The sequence below is a fragment of the Callorhinus ursinus genome, unplaced genomic scaffold (assembly GCF_003265705.2).
Source record: "Callorhinus ursinus isolate GAN/ISIS: 27379988/994484 unplaced genomic scaffold, GSC_fseal_2.0 scaffold3, whole genome shotgun sequence".
Taxonomy (NCBI): Eukaryota; Metazoa; Chordata; class Mammalia; order Carnivora; family Otariidae; genus Callorhinus; species Callorhinus ursinus.
In genome coordinates, this window is record NW_027397065.1 from 36,885,485 (window position 1) to 36,898,298 (window position 12,814).

At 35.4% G+C, this 12,814-nt stretch overlaps 1 protein-coding gene across 1 annotated transcript in view; it reads right to left on the reverse strand.

The window, feature by feature from the left end:
* The window catches only part of TENM2 (teneurin transmembrane protein 2), a 1,506,090-nt gene extending 1,494,895 nt beyond the window's left edge, over positions 1-11,195 (reverse strand). Inside the window, exon 1 of the mRNA XM_073890196.1 lies at positions 11,119-11,195. The gene's annotated coding sequence lies outside the window, so the exon portion shown is untranslated. The remainder of the gene's footprint in view (positions 1-11,118) is intronic.
* Positions 11,196-12,814: the final 1,619 nt, after the last annotated feature.

Consider the following 12,814-nt stretch of genomic DNA (forward strand, 5'->3'; position numbering starts at 1 on the left):
TGCCATTTACTAAAAGTAAAATTCAGAAAGAGCGACAATGTTTGAGACAGGTAAGTTTATAACTTCAATTTTTGAAATAATGAATTTTTTACAGATTTTATTTATTTGAGATAGAGAGTGAAAGAGAGAGAGAGCATGAGTAGCAGAGGGAAGGGGAGAAGCAGGCTCCCCACTAAGCAGGGAGCCCAACACAGGGGTTGATCCCAGGACGCTGGGATCATGACCTGAGCCGAAGGCAGATGCTTAACCCACTGAGCCACCGAGGCGCCCCTAAAATAATGAATTTAATTCATCTGTGGATATCCAGGAAATCAGGCTAGCAACATGTTTTTAATGACTGCCTCAACTTCAACTTCTAAGTGACGTCTTATAACACCAAAGAATGAATGAGAATCTTTCATCTGTTCTCTTTCCAATTCAAGGTGTAACCAAAATCAATCTATTATGACCCATACCTAAATTCCCATACCTGCACTTTTCTCAACTTGGCTTATCACAAAAAGATAGATCTTCTCACTTCTGTTCTTGAAGGAAGCATGAATCATACTCAGTAGGAAAAAACACAGCACTGGGAGTCTTAAAATGTTCAGTTCCTTATCTCTCCCACATCTGTAATTCAGTGACCTGATCTCACTTGAAAAATATTCACAAATATAAGAACACTTCCTCTTAGTCCTTTTAGTTGGAAACTCCAGCCATTTATTTTAAAAGGTTTTATGGTGGTATTTACTGTATCTCAAAAACTAAATAATAGTAATATACAAATTTCTTTTGCAGTTTTGGTCCCTCCTTAAGAAAAAAAAATCATTGTTTCCTTAACATTAAACAAAATAATTGCCTTTACATTAACTTATCTTCAGTCTTGACAAATCTTTTAGGTTTATTTGTAACTCCTGGTGGCAGTTATTATTTTCTTGCTATACAACCTGTCCTTATGTAATTCTTTATCAGTGTATTTCTAAAACACAAATATAATCAACCTTTTCTCTGTAATTTAATAGTCTCTGATAGTGCCACATTACTATTAAATAAAGTTCAAAATTCTTAAGTATGGCATCAAAGTCCTTTATAAATTGGCCCTCTGTACCTTTCTATTTCTATCTTCAGCTACACTCCCAAATATACTACATGTTGCTCCCTCAGGTGTACCACACTCTGTCTTATGCCTTGGCCTTTGCTAAAGTTACTCCCACTATTGGAATTTGCTTCTCTAGCAACACACACAAACACAAACACAAACACACACACACACACACACTTACCTCATTGGCATTTCATACTCAGCTAAGGAAGTCCAATTTAAATGTTAATTGACACTTTCTCTCTGAAGCCTTCCTTGGTGCCCTGTAGCAGAATAAATCATCCTCTCATATTCCAATATCACTTTATATATATCTCTTTAATACGTCTTCTCACATTGTATTATAACTTAGGTTTTCCCAAACTGGGGTTCCTCTTGTATTCTCAGAGGGTGTCTTTGAAATATTTTTGAAAATGTTTTAAGTTTGTTTTTATTTCATTAATGATTTTAAAAAAATATATATGTAAGCATTTCTAGATCATCCAGTTGAGCATTTATAACTAAGTACTATGATACTATTTAAATGCTGAAGTTTGCATTTACTTTTTTAATCATGTTGGACATATCACACTATATTGTCATATGCTAAAGAAAATAACATGGGATAAAAAATGTAAAAATGTTTTCTCCCATTTGAAGGCCTAACAAATGTATCTACATTGCCATACAAAGAAGGGATCACATATTTAAAGGAAATAAAAGTAATAGTGTCATTTATAATTTTTGTTTGCTTTATAATTGTCCAAAAGTTAAATACTATTTGTTCAATCAGGTTTTACTTATGTACATATTTCATTAACTTTACACAAAATTTATGTCTTACCTTTTTGTTACTTTTCTTTTTAATTTAAATGGGTTTTAAATTACTCAAGTTTGAGAACTATTATATACATGTAGATATATGTGTATATATGTGTGTATGTGTGTGTGTATATATATATATTTTTTTCTTTCCCACTATATTGGGGAAGTGATATGAAAACAAGACAAAAACTTGTGTTTATCAAAATATTTCTATATATAGCACAATCCTAGGAATAGAGTGAGGGCTCAAAAACTTGTAATAGCTAACCACAAAAGACCCCGAACAGCCAAAAAAATTTTAAAAAAAAAAAAAAAAAAAGCAAAACTGGAGGCATCACAATTCTGGACTTCAAGATATATTACAAAGCTGTAGTCATCAAGACAGTATGCACTGGCATACAAACAGACACACAGATCAATGGAACAGAACAGAGAACCCAGAAATGGACCCTCAACTCTATGGTCAACTAATCTTCAATAAAGCAGGAAAGAATATCCAATGGCAAAGACAGTCTCTTCAATAAATGGTGTTGGGAAAACTGGACAGCAACATGCAAAAGAGTATAACTTGACCAATTTCTTATACCATACACAGAAACAGATTCAAAATGGATGAAAGAGGGCGCCTGGGTGGTTCATTCGGTTAAGCGTCTGCCTTTGGCTCAGGTCATGATCTCAAGGTACTGGGATCAAGTCCCACACTGGGCTCCCTGTTCAGTGGGGAGTCTGCTTCTCCCTTTATGGCTCCCCAACCCCATGATCTCTCTCTCAAATAAGTAAATAAATAAAATCTTTTAAAAAAATGGATGAAAGACCTAAATGTGAGGCAGAGAACCATCAAAATCCTAGAAAAGAACACGGGCAGCAACCTCTTTGACATTGGTCATAGCAACTTCTTACTATACACATCACTGGAGGCAAAGGGAAACAAAAGCAAAAATGAACTATTGGACTTCATAAAAATAAAAAGCTTCTGCACAGTGAAGGAAGCAATCAACAAAACTAAAAGGCAACCTACGGAATGGGAGAAGATATTTGCAAATGACATATCTGATAAAGGGTTAGTACCCAAAATCTATAAAGAACTTATCAAACTCAACACCCAAAAAATAATCCAGTTAAAAAATATGGATAGACATTTTTCCAAAGAAGACATACAGATGGATAACAGACACACAAAAAGATCTCAATATCACTTATCATCAGGGAAATACAAATCAAAACTACAGTAAGATATCATCTCACACTTGTCAGAATGTCTAAAATTAACAACACAGGGAACAAGAGATGTTGGCAAGGAAGCGGAGAAAGGGGAACCCTCTTACACTGTTGGTTGGAATGCAAGCTGGTGCAGCCACTCTGGAAAATAGTACGAAGTTTCCTCAAAAAGTTAAAAATAGAACTACCTTACAACCCAGCAATTGCACTACTAGTATTTACCCAAAGGATACAAAAATACTGATTCAAAGAGACACTTGCACCCCAATGTTTATAGAAGCATTATCAACAACAGCCAAATTATGGAAAAAGCCAAACATCCATCAACTGATAAATGGACAAAGATACACACACACACACACACACACACACACACACACACACACACACACGAAGGAATATTACTCAGCCATCAAAAAGAAAGAAATCTTGACATCTGCAATGAGCGAGAGTGTATTACAGAGCTAGAGCATATTATGCTAAGCGAAACAAGTCAGTCAAAGCAAGATAAATACAGTAAGATTTCACTCACATGTGGAATTTAAGAAACAAAACAGATAAACATAGGGGAAGGGGGAAAAAAGAAAGAGGGAAGCAAATCATAAGAGACTCTTAACTACAGAGAACAAACTGAACAAAGTCCATTGGGTTAATGGAGGGGAGGTGGTTAGGGGATGGGCCAAATGGGTAATGGGTATTAAGGAGGGCACCTGTTGTGATGAGCCCTGAGTGTTATATATAAGTGATAAATCACTAAATTCTACTCTTGAAACCAATATTACACTATATGTTAACTAGAATTTGAATAAAAATTTGAAAACAAATTATAAAAACACATAAAATTTACTATCATAACCATTTTTAAGTATGCAGTTCAGTAGTGCTAAGTATATTCACGTTTGTGTAATAGATATACCTAACTACTTCTTGCAGCGCTGAAGGTCTACACCAATTAAATAGTAACTCCCCATCTCTTAGTTCCTAGGAACCATCCTTTTACTTTCTGTCTCTGTAGATTTGACTACTTTCAATAACTCATATACATGGAATCATAGAGTATCTCTCCCTTTGTACTGGCTTATTTCACTTAGCAAAATATCCTCAAGATTCAACCATGTTGTAGCATATGACAGGATTTCTTTCTTTTTTTAAGGCTGAATAATATTACATTGTATGTATATGCTACATTCTGTTTATCCATTTATCCATTAATAGATCTTTGGGTTGCTTCCACCTCTTGCCTATTTTGAATATTACTGCTATGAACATAAGTATGCAAATATCTCTTCAAGACCCTGCTTTCAGTTCTAAATATATACATTTTATGGTAAGAGTTAAGTAGAAAACATCTTCATTCGCTGAGGGCCAAGAAGGCCACTTTTAGCATTCCTTAGATCTTCAAATTGATTCTTGGAGGCACTTTTCCAAAATCATATTGAAAATATTAACATGCATGTCTGTTTGACATTAAAATGATTTTAATGTGGTGAACAGTTATTGTTTATAACTTTGTTTTGGAAATTATTTGGTTATATGTCACTGACTTAATTTATGATTGGCAGTGACTCCTCAAGAGTAATTGTGCACACCAGGAATTCTTATAAAGCAAGGCTATCTAACCTGCAAAATGTTTTTAAGTGTTAGGAAATTTTGATGATACTAAACTTAACAACTAATAGAATTGATGTGCTATGTTATGAACACTGAATTAAGCATGCATTGACCTCAAATTCAGTTTTTTCTTCTCGAGATTTAAGACATATATATGTATTTTTTTTCATGTCTCAAGAATATTTTTAAGTCCCTCAGCAAGATCACAGGTCCTAAGCACCCAATATTTAATGAATAAAACACACCTGAGGAACAAACATTCCACCTTTAAAACTACATAAAAATTAAGCCTCAAGTTTATAATATAGTATATAAGAAAATAAATCAAATTAGATATGGTCCTTTCTGAGTGTTGTGTATCTAGAGTGTTACCTTGAGGAACAGAAATATTTTAAAGTTAAAATATGTGCTGGGGTCAGAAAATGAACAGAGAAACTTCTTTTTTTTTTAATAAATTGAAACCATTCATCAAGTTAGGAGAATCAGAGTGTAGAAAAGACGACATGGGTGGCTCTATGGATCTAAAAACTTCATAAAAGCCATTCTAATTTGGAGTAGTTTCGCAGACATTTGTATGCCAAGATTTCAAAAGGATCCCTCCTGCCCTGAATTTATTTGCCCTCCAAACCCCAAATTTCACAACTTGCTCTTTAGCAAGAGAGGAGGACGTCTTTATCTCAAGACAAGAGAAAAACAGAAATATTGCTCTGTGGAATTTCAATTAAATATATGTCATCAGAAGGCATTTAACTTTTGAAACACCCTGACTCATGTAGATATTTGTTTAATGTGTCAGGAAAACATGACCTGACCTTCATATCCTAAACAAATGGTTGTCCAGTAATTACTGCTGTAACTGCTACTTGCAACTGTTTTCAATAGATAACTGCGAGGCTTGTATGTAAACTAAACTCACTTTCAATGGGAATCCTTTAAAAACGTATAGCAAGCAATCACACAGAAATATTAATTTGCACTCAAACACTTGATGCCACAAGACACTCCAATTATCTCACTGTTTAAGCCAGAAGACTTTTCCAGGCTTAAAACTAGTCTCTGAAGAGATTTAATTCAATATTACTTACCCAAAAGCAGCAAGCATGTTCTTTTTTTGACCTTCAGGTCAATGAGAGTGACCCAACTGAGACCCAATCAAATCTGAATATGTACCCCCCTAAAGAACTACTCACAAGGTTAATTGTATCTTGCTTCTATTTGCTGAATAAGGAAATCAATTAAAGAGAAGAGCAAAAGAAGCCATAAATGGCTATACGAACTATATAGAAGTGAGCCATATAGAGAAACAGGCTGCCTTTTGTTTCCTATCTTCATAGATTTCTGCAGAGAAGGACATAAAACAATGGCAGAGGCATTCTTGTGCTTCCTATCATCATTGTAATTAGTATCTATTTTACTCTTGCTTCAAATTATGTTATTTGAGAATGCACAGAAGCCAAAACAGATACCTAAGACAATTTTGTTACTGGTCATATGGCAAATTTGTTGGACTTAAATGCTATCATGGTGAGTCAATTCACTACTTTGTAGGGAGACATAATAATAATAGGTTTAGTTGTAACAACCTGGTATGGGGGTGGGAAGAGAAGGTTTTAGTGAAAGTACTATTATGTATTAACTTTCAAGATTTATGTATGGGTAATGAAAAAATATATATCAAAAGAGCACAATTTATAAAGAAAGATAACAGAAAGAAGAAAAAACATTTTCTACAGGAAATACAAAAAGGGCTGGAGCACCTCAGTCCTTAATATTATGCTCAATCATAGAATATAATAATGTAAAAGAGAGAGAAAATATTCTTTAAACCTTAAAATAATGACAATAAACATTTGAAGGCTTACTAATGCCAAACATTATCCTAAGAGTTTTATAAGCATCTTTTCATTCCTCACCACATTCCCTGAGGCTCAGAGAATTTAACTCCTTACTCAGGGTCACAAAGCAAGGAAACTGAATGAGTTTGAATCTGAAATACTGCAGCCAGCTCTTCATTTTTAACTATACCTTCTATCCATCTATTATCTACAACAAGACATGCAGACAAAACAATTCAGTGTAAAAACAAAGAGCATGAAAGCTTGTAACAAAGTGATAGCTCATGTGGAACAGACAATTACTGAGGTTTCAGTTGAGGATGAGGCTTTAGAAACAGAAGCAATAGTAAGCCAGAGCCAACTGTTAAGGCTTCAGTCAACTGAAGGCCTCTAAGAGTTTGAAATTAGAGCCAAGTTTCTCTATGCAGTTGATGTGTGTTGATTATCCAGAGTTTCCAGTATTAGCAGTTCCTTGGCTTACTCTGAGCAAAGCAAACGTGACATTTCACCAAGATGCCTGGGAAAAGATGAGGTTGGAGACTTTTGGCATAAATCTTGGTTTCCTGCATATGGCTATAATACTGAAGTGTGGTTCTGATTTTCATCTCTAAAATGTACCAATAATGTCATTTTAGGGTCAAAAATTGTGTTCACTCATTCTATTATGAGGACCTTCCTTCACCTCTCTATCAATCCATCCATCCTTCCTTTAGTCAATCCTTTATGGGGCTGAGCTCTGTATTGAGGCCCTAAACTTGAGTGTAACTTGTGTATGTGTGTTGGCAGAATACTAAAAACTGGAACTTGTTAGTTGTAAACCTCATTCTGATAATCTTCTAATTTTAAAACTATATCATGAAGTCTCCCTAAATCCTTTGCTCTTGATTAGGTCAGACATTTAGTTCCTTCTGAATGAATGTATAAATGCCATGTTCAATCCAATCTTTTCATTAGAAAGACTTGGAGCTGTTTACCCTTTTCTTCCAACAATAGCTCCATCCTACTCACTTTCCCTCCCCAAATCCCATTGTGTTGGGATTAAATGAGACCAAAACATCTGTTCTTCTCTTCTGTGGCACCTCTGATGTAGTCTGTCTCACAGTAGCTCTATTGCTTTTCCCATTCAGCAGTTAGTACTCACAGGATGTTAAGCTGAGACCTGAACTATCAGGATCAACATTTGAATCAGGATTAGCTATCAAAGGAAGGCAACAATTTACTAGGCCTCATGAGGGGAAATGGCTTTTCAGAACAATTCTCCCCTCAAAAAAGCATGACTAACACACTGAAGGGAAAAACAAAGAGGCGGAGAGCATGTTAGACTTGTTAAATAGTGGTGGTGTGCTGTGATCACTGCCTACTATGGGAAGGCAATACAAAAAATGCAGACTGAAGCAAGAACGCACCTGTTCATCACTGTGATACAGTCTTGAACTCTGAGTAGCCAACTATAGCTACAGCACTTCCTTTACAGCAGATCATGTCTATTTTCAGCTTTTTCGCTTTCTTAAATCTCCCAGGTAAGACCTAATGAGCTCTGTAAGAGAAATCATTATGCCCTCTGAAAGTGCTCAAGTTAAAAATATAAGTTAAATTTATTGAAGGACTTTGTCCAGTAAGGGCTTCTCAAATGTGACATATACCTAAGTTGTATGTGTATTAGTTCATCTTTTGATTGCGTACTGCTGAGGCAAGCAAGAGCGAGAGGATGCTTACAGCTCTCAGAAAAAAAAAGAAAAAAAATTAATGTATTTGCTCTCGCTGGTACGGGTGCCCTTATCATCAGAGAGTTGTTTTTATTAAGTGCCAATTGTACACGACTGTGGTTGAGGCCAAGCATAAAGTCCGTTACCTTCTTGAGCTTGATTACGAGGCTCTTCAAAAAGGTCCCTCATTTGTTGTCCCTTTCTATAAAGCATGCATTCCCAGGAAGTAGTTAGCAGCAAGCAGCTAGTATTAATGGATTCTTTGAAGGATTTTCCTGGAAGCTAGCCTCCTGCTGAGGTGAGTGCTTTTCCCAAAGGGAACTAGGCAAAGACAGAACCTGGCTTCCAAGTTCTTTACCGTATCCTTAAGCATGCCTGAATTAAAACAAGTCATATACACCCGGACAGATGGTGCAGCATTGCTTCAGTTCATAAGTAATGGAGCATAATTCAGAGTACACTCCACTGGCTCAGTCTGATCCCCATGAAGTCCTCTTCCAACTCTTGACAAACTTGACAAGGCAGGCATTTCTGACTATTAATGTATTTCTCTTCGGCTAGGTGACCCGAAGCCATGGAAAGAACTTACTCTAAATGCAATACAATAATCACTAGACAATTTTTTTCAGAGGCCCAACATAATGCGCCTTTCATTTTTAATACAATCACTATGCCTTCTCATTTGGAGGAGGTGGGTCTCGCTCTCCATTTCTCCCACTAAAATCCTAATTTAAACTAACATCATCTGATTCTTAGATCATCCCATGCTTCTAATTCTTCCATTTCAATGGCCATATTTTTTTCTCAGCATTTGATTATGAAAAATTTCAAACATAAAGTTGAAGCAACTGTACTGTAAAAGCCTATATACTTACCATGTAGGTTCTATAATTAAATATTCATTCTGATTGTGAAAATATGTAAGTTAGGTCAATCACACTATTTCCCCAACGAACAAATTCTTACTCTACTCAGAATAACATCCAAATTCTTTGCCATAGTTTACCAGGCTCAGCCTGAGCTGAATTCCAACTTCTATATGACCTCATTTTTTTACCCCTCCTCCTTTCCATTACTGATATCTGGGGTAGTGCCATTCTTTATATTCTTCAAATACAACAAGTTTTTCCCTGACTCAGGGCCTTTCCTTTGCTCTTCTACTAGACCTACCCCTGACCATCTCCTTCTCTTCCTTCTGGTCTCAGCTTAAACATACCTCCTCAGAGACCCTTTCCTTGACCTTCCCATCTGAAGCACATCTTCTGTCCCCAGTTACTCTGTACCACAGTACCCTACGTGACTGCATTTACAGACCATTTTCTGAAATTCCCTTGTTTGTTTTCATGTTCACTTCTTATTTCATATCATTAAAATGTGAGCTCTTTGAAGATTTTTTTTTGAAAGCAAGGACTTTGTTTTATTCACATCCAAATGTCAGTGGCTTGAGCAGTACCTAGTTCACAGAAGTTGAATAAATGTGTTAAATTTATGAGTATCATGAAAAGGCAATCCTTCTTTGAACAGCTAAGTATAATCTACTATATTGTAGAAAACAAAATATACACAGAAAAATCCAAAGACCTAGAACACAGAGTCACTCAAGTAGTAATTGTCTTTAGCAGCTTATGGGGGCACTTCCTAGGCTAGAACAAAACAGGTACCAGTTAATCAAAATGATTAATTGAAAATGTGGCACTCTAATTACTGAAGACATAGTTGCAGTGGACCTACATCTAGGATACTTAACAATATTAAGGAAGAGCTAAACATACAGGTAGGAAGGCATTTAACTTTTCTTTATTGCACGAACTAAAAAATCACAAAATATGCGAAGATGCTAAATTGGTGGCATTGCATTTTCTGTAAAATATTTCTAACCTATTGCAACTATTTTGAATATATCCTTTTAGGTTCAAGATGACATTTCTTCTAAATATTCTGGAGTATTTTTTTCTTCTTCATAACCTTCTTCCTAGCACCATGGAAAGCTTCAGGATAAAAAGAAAACTGTGGTGATTTTTCCTACTAATTAGTTGCTCTTATTAAAAAGAGCAAGATAATTGATTTTAGGATGCACTACCCCTTATTAAGACCTAATTAAGCTGTATATCAAAGACTAATTAAATGGCATTATTCCATCTCACTGATGAGTCTTGATGCTTGGTGAATAGATTTGGGTGGTAGATGAATACTCTTGGAATAGATTTCACAGCCAGACAGATAAATATAGACTAAGAAGCTGAGTAAAGGGAATTTTCGATTATCTAAACCTAACACACTTATTGGTATTTCTTCAGCCTGACAGTTTGAAATGCACAAAATGAAACGTTTAAATACAAACTCAGCACTGTGGTAGGATGGAGAACAATGAAAGGGCTTCTTCGGAAAACTGAAAATTTAAATATGCCATTAATTCTTCCAGCGAAATGGTGGACAGGAGAATTGGAGTCTTTTTTTTTTTTTTTTTTTAACTCTTTTCATGAGCCAAGCTACCCAGTCTTGATGAACCTCAGATGAGAGCTTGGTTACACTGAAAAAGAATATCTGAAAACCTGAGATCATTTTTAAAGTTGCCAATCACCATCTTTGCTAAGAGGAAGAGGAAGAGGGAGAGGGAGAGGAGAGGAAATGGGGAGTAGTTAAGAGATTATTATCATGGTAAGGAATCTGAATACAGTAGGAGCCCAGGTATTGATGAAACTGTGGTCCAAAGAGAAACTGCCCTCAAAACATATTTGGAGAGAAGAGCTACTAGTAAGATAAAGGTTTTTCAGAATTTTATTCTACACCAGAAATGAATGTTTTCAACAGCAAATCAATCTCTGCTAAGTCAATATTTTACTTGACAATGAAGATCACATACCAACATTTCAAATGTTATGTAAATCCATTCATTGCTTTAATCCCATCAAGCTAACCTTGTACTGCCAAGGCTGCATCTTCAAGGCTGTGTCATTGTGACAACAGAAACTCATCATTCCATTTAATCTATGAGGTCACAACCTCCTTGGATTATGGTGGAGAGTCTCTCAAATTCTTTGGTGCTTCATAATGCTTTTGAATAAATCACAAGATATTTGCAGAAAGTAATGATTTCACTATACAACTGAGCTATATTTGATTGTCTTTAATAGTTACCTTCACTAGCAGTATAATAATTTGCAAACAATAACATCAGTCATATGTCACTTTTGCACTCATTACTGGCCAAGGTATAACCCCCAGGACCAATAATCTATACTACTGAACATCTAAATTAAATGTCACTCTGTGCTAAGTGCAGGTTATTCAACTGAAACTGAACTTTTGCAAGTATAACATGTATTTTGAATTATCTGAAGGACATCTACCCTTGAACTCTTTTTGCATTAATACACACAGAAGTGGAAATAGCTGCAACATCCCTAAGAAAGCTATGCAAATAGAGAACTGAAATCTCTATTACAGGAAAATGAGTAAACAATTTATTTTTAGCTATCTTTACAGAACTCATGGGCAGGAGATAAAGGGTTTGACTCAAGTATTTCAAGGTTGTCATTCTAGGTACTTTGTTAGATTTAATAGAGTTTATAATATTTAGATTACCTTCTAGATGGAGCTTCACTTTCTCTTTCATTTCACATAAAATTATGGATTTTAACATAATTTTAGATAATTATACACTGCACATGAATGCTGAAAAACAATCAATTAGTGACAACTATAATTCTTTTCTTTTGTTTTGCATTCCAAGCTTATTTTTTCTAATAGAGGTGGAACACGAAGAAAGAATGAGGATGGGGGAGGGTTAATTTATTTCTTGGGCTTTGTGTCTCAAAGGGAACAAATCTTTCATAAGCCCAAATTATGAATCCATAAATCCATAAATCTAATCAACAACATTAATAAAAGAGTAATGAGACACATTCATTAAGTTCTTGGAGATTTTTACAAGAAAAATACTATCAATATTAAGGGAGAAATATCAAAGGATCGTGGAAGACAATGGTCCTGATAGAAATTTTAAGGCAATAAGGAACTAGAGGGTACTTTATGACAAGTGCAGAAGCCAGGCTTCTGACAATTGGTTCACAATCATTAAACTGAACATATCCTCATCTAACTGCCCAGGAAATGACTGTTGTGTGTTAACCTTGAATCTGAGCTCATTGGGAAACAGAAAGTCTCAAGATACTAAGGAAAAACATTTCTTTGTACAGCACACAATACCTCAATGTTAGAAACAGAGCAGCCCTTTCTACAGATATATTAGAAAATGAGACAGAGGCTTTAAAATTTCAACCTAAGCTTTGAAGTACAATGGTATTCTAGTGCATTAATAAGGGATAGTGTGTCACAATAAAATTAGCTAATCAAAATGTACTTTCGTTTAGGGGAATTGACATTCATTTATGAGCAATTTGGGGAGTCTGCATGTCCAAATAACAATCAAAGTATAATGTGTATGATCTCCTCATTGCCACTGGCTTCTGCTTGGTGGCAGAGACAGATGAGAGCAGGGTTTGTGCTTGATTTGGGGGTTTTCACAGCTTGTGCCAAACCAATTGCCAGCCCAGCAA